This window comes from Sorex fumeus, unplaced genomic scaffold (assembly GCF_029834395.1).
Source record: "Sorex fumeus unplaced genomic scaffold, SorFum_2.1 ptg000008l, whole genome shotgun sequence".
Classification (NCBI taxonomy): domain Eukaryota; kingdom Metazoa; phylum Chordata; class Mammalia; order Eulipotyphla; family Soricidae; genus Sorex; species Sorex fumeus.
In genome coordinates this window covers 63,569,776-63,580,073 of record NW_026606065.1, presented here as the reverse complement: position 1 = coordinate 63,580,073, position 10,298 = coordinate 63,569,776, and the positions used below count along the sequence as shown (strand labels likewise).

General features: G+C 35.6%; 1 long non-coding RNA gene across 1 annotated transcript in view; it reads left to right on the top strand.

Moving 5' to 3' along the window:
• The first annotated feature begins 4,456 nt into the window (after nt 1–4,456).
• LOC130019383 (uncharacterized) overlaps nt 4,457–10,298 on the top strand; it is a 43,438-nt gene continuing 37,596 nt past the window's right edge. The window contains exon 1 of the long non-coding RNA XR_008791753.1: nt 4,457–4,668. This is a non-coding gene — a long non-coding RNA (uncharacterized LOC130019383). The remainder of the gene's footprint in view (nt 4,669–10,298) is intronic.

Genomic DNA, 10,298 nt, shown 5'->3' with positions numbered 1-10,298 from the left:
AACAGAGAACATTCTAAAGTGTTTCATTAGATAAAAGGAGCAAATAAAGAACTTGTAATTTTTCACAAGTATTTATTCCAAGAAAAGCTTTATACCTTTTGGATTAAGAATCCAAAAGACTATATAAAGTTACCTCTTTAAGGTTGTCATGATCATAGACATGAACCAATTCTGAAAAGCCAACTTGTCCATAAAATTTATGTAAGTTTAAGTGTAAATTTAAAAAAACCTCTTTCAGAACTCAGCAGCTTGCGGCAGAAATGTGAAAGGACTATATGTTAAACTATGGCGCCGTGCCCTCCCTCCCTCCCTCCCCACCCGGGGCAGTTTCTTCCTCCTCCAACCCACCCCCACCCCGGGCAGTTTGGTGGCTGCCACCTCAGAGCTTATTGGATAGCCAGGTATGAGCCAGCGATGATGAGGCAACTACAGCCTCATGGGATGGGGGGGCAGAACCTGCACGTCCTTCACACCCTACTGAGGTCACAAGTTGCCCTCCACGAGCAGCTCTCTTGCACGGCCGTGGCTCCAGAGGAACACAAACCAATCTCATAATTATCAGGCTTTTGGCAGAAATCCCTCCAGACTTAATTACTAAAATATCAGAAATCCAAAATCATATGGTCTGCATAACCAGCAATAGAAAACAAATTATTTCACAATGCCTTTTCAGCAGTTCTGATTGTTGGGAGGAAAGTCCAAATAATAATGGTGCATCTTTTGTTGAAATAATGAATGTAATCAAAGTAGAGAGAGAGAGAGGTAAGTAGAAATCATATGCCTCACAGCCATCGAGGGTGATGGGAAGGGGGGTATATTGGGGTTCTTGGTAGTGAAAAATGTGCACTGGTGAAGGCATGGGTATTTGATCATTACATACTGAGACTTCAACCTGAAAGCTTTGTAACTTTTCTCACGGTGATTCAATCAATAAATTAATAAAGAAAGAAACTTCTAAAAGACACTTATATTCTAATTAATTCTAATGCTTGTATATCAAGTAAGTTTTGACTTCTAGCAATCAAAGAAAATTTTCAGTCATATTTTTAATTCAATAAATACGTTTCTTCATTTATTTGGACTTGGACATATTGTATATTGAGAAAAAAATACATATAAGAGGTAAATATACTCCATTGGATAGTATGTGTTGTTCTCTGTTATTATTGAAATTAATTTTTAAAAATCTAAATTTTGCCTGATGAACTATGAATAATGAAATTTTATTAAAATGTCTAATTTGTTTAGGTACATGCATTGCCTAGTTATCCAATTATTCTGACAAAATTACAAATGAAGAAAGTTAAATTTGTTAAATTAAGAGAGTCACTGAACTAATTAAGATTGGTGAAGCATATTATTTGGGAAAGATGATAGCAATGCAAAATGTACCCATTCGTTTATTTTGAAATTTATATACCCATTGACACATATCTCAGAAATCAGAAAACAGTTAAAATAAAAAAATAAACAAGCGAACAACAAAGAATATTGTTAGAAAAATACATGATATTCTAAAAAATAATAAAATAATGCATGATTTTCTCATTTTATGAGTAAACTGTTGTTCATTAATAAGCAGAAACAAAAACAAAATAAAAATATGACCATCTAAACTTTTATAAATCATGTTTAAATTAAAAATAGAAGGGCTAGGTGAATAAAATTAACTTTAGTCATATTAATTTCTATTTTAGCTTATTTATTATGAAGATAGAAATAAATATATAAATAATTTGCTAAAATAAAATGTTTAAAGCGTGGGAAATGAGAGAATTGAGAACTATCAAAATGTACATATTGATCATGGTATTCACTTTGCAGCACAGTGGTTAGAGTAGTTGAATGACCTTTTGGTTATTAGGTCCTAAATCTACAAAAATAACATAAAAATATCAACTCAATCACTACATTTTTAAATTTATTTCAATTAAACTTGAACCCCAGACAATAATAGAAACATAGACAATAATCAGAAAATTTTATTCCACAAGTACATGTAAAGGTGAAGTGCAAAACTATGATCTAATTTATAACATTGACACTGCTCTATGAATAAGGCCATTAATTAGCTTTGTGGTGCAGAGATATAGAAATTATTTTTTCCAGTTTCCCGATGATACACTCCCAATTAATCCAATAACTTATTTTTACATTTTATTACTATAACATTGAATTATAGAGTTTAAACTTGTATACTCTACTTGATGTGATAGCACAGTGGTAGGGCATTCGCCTTACAAGCGGCCAATATGGCCGCCCCGAGTTCGATTCCTCCACCCCTCTCGGAGAGCCCGGCAAGCTACCGAGAGTATTTGATATGCCAGACACAATAACAACAAAGTCTCCAATGGAGACGTTACTGGGCCCGCTCGAGCAAATCGACATCAACGGGAGGGGCCTCGAGCAAACTTGTATACATTTTTGCATTATAATTTTACCACACTGAGTATATTCCTGAGTGTCAATATCCCTCCACTCGTGTCCATTTTACTCCTTGCCACCCACTTAGCACAGTCATCTAACTCCCGTTAGTGACCTATATTCGTTCAAGTCTTTGTGATGGTTTCATTGGTCAATTTTCCTTCCTTCCTTCCTTCCTTCCTTCCTTCCTTCCTTCCTTCCTTCCTTCCTTCCTTCTTTTCTTCCATCTTCCCTTCCTTCCTTTCCTCCTTCCTTCGTTCCCTCCATCCTTCTTTCCCTTCATGTAAGTTTAAGATACGTGAGACAATTTGGGACTTTGTTTTTCTGATATCTCTCTCTTTTGGATGAGAATTAGGATGCCTAAGTGTCCTCTGGCTATTTTCTGTCACGAACATAGTTATAGGCTTGAGGAAAAGGTGCTGCCTGGGTCCACAGGACTTGGAAATACCTGGAACACTCTACTCATACTCAAGGTCTCCAGGCCTGCTGCTGGCAATGCTGGGGTAGGTGAAATGATATGGTGCTCTATCTGAAACCAAAGTAAGCTCCATGCAAACCATCGCCCTAATTATCTTTCCAGTGCTTTTTCATATACTTCACTTAAAATGATTGCCTGCAATTTCATCCATATTTTAAAATAAGGCAGTAGTTCATATTTTCTATAGTTGAGTAATTTTTCAGCATATATTAAATGCATACATCATATTTTGTTAATTTTCCCATTTGTTATTGACCGTTGAGTTGATATCAAATATTGATATTGAAGAAAAAAATTAAGTAATGCTTTTGTGTGCCTTGAATAGAATAGAATTTGTTGATTATATAACAGATCTATTTTAATCATTTGACATTTTCAATGAAAATTTTCCAAATTACCTTCCTACAATGTATGGATGTTAGTGTCAGGGATCAAATCCAGGTATTTTTTAAAGCAAGAAGCCAGTTACATCGCAATGATTTTTTTTTTATCTACTGTGTCTGTGAAAAAAAAATGTAGTTCTTTAAATCTACAAATAATCTAGGCATATTGTTATTAATTTAAAGTATCTTGTGTTGAAACTTCAAATATATAATGGCATTCTTTCCTGGACTAAATGTAGAACATATTGAGAATGAGAAATCTACTTGTAGTGTTTCTGTAATTAATTTTTTTTTGCTGATTTTTAGGATTTTCTTAGATTTACTTTTAAGGAAACCATATTTTAAACAGTATTGATACATAGTAAATATATGAAAAGAGAACAGGTGTGGGCTCAAAGTGAGATTCATGGGTTAGATAAATTGTTTATTCTTATTTCCAAAGCTATGTTGTATTTTGGGGGCAGGAGAGGTCCACACCCAGAAACACTCAGGGGTTATTCCTGGCCTGCACTCAGGAATCACTCTTGTGGTTCAACATGTAACAATTACTATGGAATAATGTAAAACTGCAAGACAAGTGCCCTACATGCTGTGCCATCTCTCTGGCCTCAAACACATTGTATATTAAAACGTTTAAATCCTTAACTAACTGTTAAATCCTTAACTAATAGTGAATTTTTTATATTTAAAAGAATCTCTAATTAAAATTATACCTTGCATTACTATGTTTAAAGGAAAAAATACATGTAATGCTACCAGTTAAACATGCATAGTTTATATATGTAAATATATAATTTAATATACAAGAATATAAACCAACACTTTAGTTTTTTATTAATTTATATACTTAATATAAGGCATGCAGATAATGTTAGTTGTTGAGTGACAAGATATCATTGCATCTCTATGAAAATATTTATATTGCCATCCAATTTTTCTCCATTTATATATGTACTTTTGTTTGCTTTGGAGAAAACTGCCAGGCTAATGACATTTAGAGTGATGACAGAATCATCTGTCAGCCTTCTCTGTAATTCTCTCCAGGCTCTGGCAGACAAATATGTTTTCACTTGCTATAAAAAATTAAATACCTAAACAATATAAAAATAACCTTAAGGTTCAGATAAAATAGGTTAAAGCAAGGACATTGAAAGTCAATACATCCTTTTTATTTAAACTTGCCTTATTCAATTTTACAGATTTTTAAATGTATAATTCTTTAAAAAAAATTCTTAAAATCCTACAGAGGGGAAGGAGAGAAAAATAGAGCCAGCAGGAAGATTGTTCTGCATGCAGCCAACCAGGGTTAAATCCCTAGCACTCCATATGGTCCCCAAGCACCACGAGAAGTGACACCTCAGCACAGAGCCAGGAAGAAGCCAGGTATGACAAAAAAAATAAATAAAACAACAAAAATATTATAGAGGACAAAGACATACAGTATCCTAATAGCAGACATATATGTCTTAATAGAATATGAATCATTGATTTTAAGGAAGGTAACCAAAACAAAATAAAATTTAAGTGCATTAAAGTATCAGAATTATGACAAGAAATTGGTCAATAATTGATAATTCGTAATTCTTTAATAATATTGATAATGTTTCAGTGTATTAGTATAATATATTTAGCAGTTCTGGTTCTCATACATACCCTGAGAGTCCAGAGTTACAGACATCCCAGAAATAATAATAAAATTATTATATGTCTGTCCAATAATTAATGCCCTTTTGTTGGGCTGCAAAAACTGATTTATTTAAAGTGTCTTCTTTTTCCAGCAGGGGATATGGTTAACCTCTTCTCCGGCTCATTGGAGGTGAAAGAGAAAGGGGACTTAAAGGGAAAAATGTGAGAAATTGTGAAAGGAAAATATGTCCTGAAAACTATGATTTGTGTTAACTGAAACTGCATAAAATAGAACATTATTTCCTCATCAAAAATTCTTCTAATTTATGTACTTAGATTTTATGATAATTGTTCATTGTTAATTTTAGGTTATCTAAAATCTTCAAACTACAACCATATTGTGTCCTTTATAAAAATCATCCATACTTGGCTACCTGCTAAGTCTGTAATCATTATTTTTGCTCCAAACATCTAATTCTTTCTTACAAATAGCTTGGAATTTTTTCTTTCTGAAAAAAAAAAATAAAACAAAAAAACAGTCCAAGTGCCCTAGTGCTGTTTATACTCCAATACATCACGGAGATCTGTACTATTATTCTAATAGGTCTGTGTGGTTCCACATGAAAATCTTTACTGAAACCCAAACAATTAAAAAAATCTATTTTTTATGAACAAGGCTTCTGAAACAGTGTTTCACTTTATATATTTGCAAAATGATGCTATCATATATTATGCTAACAGTGCACTCATGAATTTCCACATTGATTCAAAATTTCTATATTCAAGTTACACTAATTCTTTTTTTTTGAGTAGTTTTCTTCCATTCTCCTTCCAAAATATTTCTCCTGCGTTTATCTTCTCATTTTATCCAGTTACCTCTAATTCTCACTTAATTCTAACTTAAGTGTCAGCACTTTGTTTAGTTTATTCCTCAAATGCCTAAATTACATTTATCTGTCTGTTATACACTCATAGAGAAGCCTGACATTTCTCTGCAAAACCTGAATACACAAAGGATTATTTATTATCTTTTATACTTGTGAGATCCATGGGGCCAAACATATATAGATATTTTTACCTCTGTAATATATAAATGTGTTAAAATGTAATGATATCATAAATATATTTCAATATGGGTCGAGTCAGTGCTTAGCTCTATAAAGAATTATTTTAATGGTTAAATATCAAATAACAAGTTCAAGAGAATTCTATGACTTATGGTTAATGAGTTTTATTTCTGATAAATATACAGCTTTGCATTCAGAAATTTCAGATCCTCTAATCATTGTTTATCTATTTAACCGGTGGTGTTTATGGTGGGGACTGGGGATAACATACACCTGCAGTGTTCTGTGGCAACTTCTGGTTATGTGAAATTCCTTCAAAGTGTTTGAAATAGAGGGGAAATAAGTTTTATATAATGTATATCATATACTGATTGATGGTGATATTTTGCTTAAGGTTATCAATAGAAACAAATTTTGGATCAAGACCCAAATAACCATATTGTTTAATCTCGAAGATAATGATCCCATTTATTGAATAAGTCTAAAGTTATGAAGTCTATTTCTCTTTTTTGGAAATTCTGATTTCAGACATACATAAAGACATCTTTGAATATTAGAGAAATATTCTACTAAACCATTTTTATTCTGACCAACTGTACACAAGTTACTGTTCCTGATGCCATTGCCAAACATTTTAAATTATATTTTATTAAGTAGCATAGTGAGAGAGAAATGATATATCATTTTATTTTATTTCCTGATAATTAGTGTTACTATCTTCTCAAACTCTTATAGGCTAACTGATGTCTCTTCAGAGAATGTCTACTCAAGTCACGTTCTTTTTTAAATTGTGTTATTGTTCCATTCACTTGTAAAAATACCTTATTGATTTTAGATACTGAATCTTTATCTTTTATTTGTTTTACAAATATGTATTTCACTCATTCTGCCATGCATTATTTTTACATGTAATTTAAAATATACTAAAATTTCTATAAAGATTTTCACACCTGAGCATAGAGTGAGGCACCTTAGCACAGTCATTGAGTGACACAAAAGACTAAAAAATAAATAAATTATTTGTATATCACTATCACTATCGCCCCGTTGTTCATTGATTCTCTTGAGTGGGCACGGTAACATCTTTATTTGTCCCTGTCACATGCTAGTGTAGCCCGATGACATATTGGGGGCTCCTTCAAGATCAGGGGAATGAGGACCATTCATTGTTACTGTTTTTGACATATCGAGTATGCCACGGTTAGTTTGTCAGGCTCTGCCGTGCGGGTGGGATACTCTCTGTAGCTTTCCGGGCTTTCCGAGAGGGATGGAAGCTTTTGGGGCAGCCTCTAATCACCTTTACAGGTGTTCCTAGTCAGGCATATAGGTGAGTATGACACTCTCAGTAGCCTGCTGGGTTCTCTGAGAGTGAGAACTAGAGAATAAGAGGTTGCACGGCTTCCAGGAGCATGGTTTTAGAATCTCTGGATCCTGGCCATTGATGGGGTTATAAGGCAGTTGGTGGGTGTAACTGTCTAGCTACCGGAAGGTGGGATAACTGGGTGGAGGAGGCCTAATCCTGAACCGAGCAGACTTGGAGATCTCAGCCCTAGGTTCTGCACACCTGGATTCCTCTGCTAGTTCCTCGTCCAAGCGTGTGGAGAGTGGTCTCAGCATGGCTTTGGCTGGGTCCCGGAGGTCCTCAGCTGTCGGGGCTCTGCTCAGGGCAGAGAGGGAAACTCAATCCGCCCTCCTCCAAGGGGCCGCAGTGATGACTGTCAGGCGCGGGGGTAGGAGACTGCCTTGTTCTCTTCTGGGAGCTTGGTTTTAGAGTCTCTGGATCCTGGCTGTTGATGGGGTTATAAGGCAGTTGTTGGGTGTAACTGTCCTACTGGAAGGTGGGGGAGTTGGGTGGAGGAGGCCCAGTCCCAAATGGATCAGGCTTGGAGCTCTCAACCCGAGTACGCACGCCCGGGTTCCTCTGCCGGCTCCTCATCCAAGCATGTTATATATATATATATATATATATATATATATATATATATATGCATATATATATAGCAATAAAAAATAAGGATCCCAAATCGGTATATAATTTTCAGAGGGAATAATAAGACTGAAAGTATCACACAAAAATTTCAATATTTTTAAAGGTAAAGTAAATAAAACAGTATATTACTATCATAAAGAAAGATGTGAGATACAGCCGAAGAGAAGGGCCACATGGAGGGCGGGATCCACAGCTCCCGGAGGGAAAAAAAAAAAACAGGTTCCAAAAAGAGCCGAGATCATCGGGAAGTCCCAGACGGGGTAGGTACCGCATCCAGCCTCCCCCAGATGGAACCCCGGTGACCAGAAGCCTCTGCAAGCACAGCTCGAGTATGCGGGAACTAGGACTTTTACTCAAAACCGCGTGGCCACTTATGCGGCCACGCGACATCTCTCTATATACAAAGTGATAAATGGGAAGTAAACCACCCAACATTTCTCCCTGAAAATCAGAGTTAAGTTTGGAGCACGGCCACAGCCCCAGAAACACAAGGACTTAATGCAGAACCCAGCAGCTTGGAGCAGAAAAGTGAACGGACTATGCATTAATCCTGGCCATCAAGTCTGCCAGAGGGGAAAGGGTGTTGCCCCATTCGTCCTCTCTTCTCTGGAAAGAAGTATGGCGGCCACATGGGAGCCTTGTTGACAGCAGGTATGAGCCGGGGGTGTCGGGGCGACTAAAACCTCATGGAAAGGGGGGCATTCCGGTCTGTCCTTCACGCCCTACCAAGGTAACCAGTTGCCCCCCACGAGCGGCTCTCCAGCACGGCCACGTCTCCAGAGCACAGAAACCAATTTCTTAACTATCTGACTTTCATTAGAAATACTTCCAGGGTCAATAAGTAAAATAGCAGAAATCCAAAACCAACATTTAATTCTTGAACCCAGCTGTAGAAAGCAAATCACTTCACAATACTTTTTCAGCATGTCTGATTTGGGGGGGGGGGCGGGTAAACTCTAAATAATAGTGGTGAATCTTTTATTGAAACAATGAATCTAATCAAAGCAGATAGAGTGTTAACTAGAATTCATCTGCCTCACAGGGACTGGGAGGGGTGGGGGGTGGGGTTTTATTGGGGTTCTTCATGGTAAAAAATAAGTATTGGTAAAGGGAAATATATTTGATATTTGCATGACTGAGACCTAAACCTGAAAGCTTTGTAACCTTTCCCACAGTGATTCAATAAATAAATAAAAAAATAAATAAAATAAAATAAAATAAAAAAAGGAAGATGTGATACCTATTAAATAGAATAACTCAAAAATAAAAATATTCATCCTTTTATGGATTTAGGATCATTAATAAGGGTTCCAAGAATACATGAAAAATCGTCCTTTGTTCAATAGAGAACCTCCTTCAATACAGACTTAAGTATTCATCCTTTAACTTTTTGGGGGGTCAGAGGGGCACTTCTGACTATGCTAGGGGGCTATTCCTGCTCTAAACTCTGGAATCACTCCTTATGAGGAGCAAACATGCATCAGCAATGTGCGAGCCAAACACTATGGCTCTGTCCCAAGAATCATCCTTTATGAAAAAAGCTTATAGCTCCTTTATTATATCCAGATATATATATGTACATATATATGTATATATATATATGTAGAAACACTTTTGTAAGCTCAGTTTTTCCCGTAGGTACCACATAAAAGACTAAAAAAAAAAAAGACACTGGATCGTGCTATAGTGTAAAAGGTCTGTGTGATATAGTGCAAATTAGGCAGAAAACAATATTATTTAATTGTGGGAGAAAAAATTTTAAGGTTATCACTAGAATGATGTTCTAACATAAAATATACACAATGAGAGTGTCTTTGATATATTCCTTTGGGGGCTTTGGGTAATAGAGATAGAAATGAAGAGAGGATGACTTTATAGAAAATTGAATAAAAAACCAAAATCTTAATTAAATTAAAGTACATAAATACCAAGACTTAAAGTAAAAATAAATTTATATACATATATATGCTGAGAATGAGAAATATTATAAGCTCTAATTTTATAGATATAAATATGAAACCATAGTGACTAGTTGCCAAATATTATACATATAATATATAAACAGTTACCTAAAGAAATTATATTAATATCACATTTTTATTTTTTGATTTTGGAGTGATAGCACAGTGGTAGGGCATTTGCCTTGCATGCAGCCAACATGGCCGACCCGAGTTTGATTCCTCCACCCCTCTCAGAGAGCCCGGCAAGCTACCGAGAGTATCTCGCCCGCACGGCAGAGCCTGGCAAGCTCCCCGTGACGTATTCGATATGCCAGACACAGTAACAACAAGTCTCATGATGGAGACGTTACTGGGCCCGCTCAAGAGTTA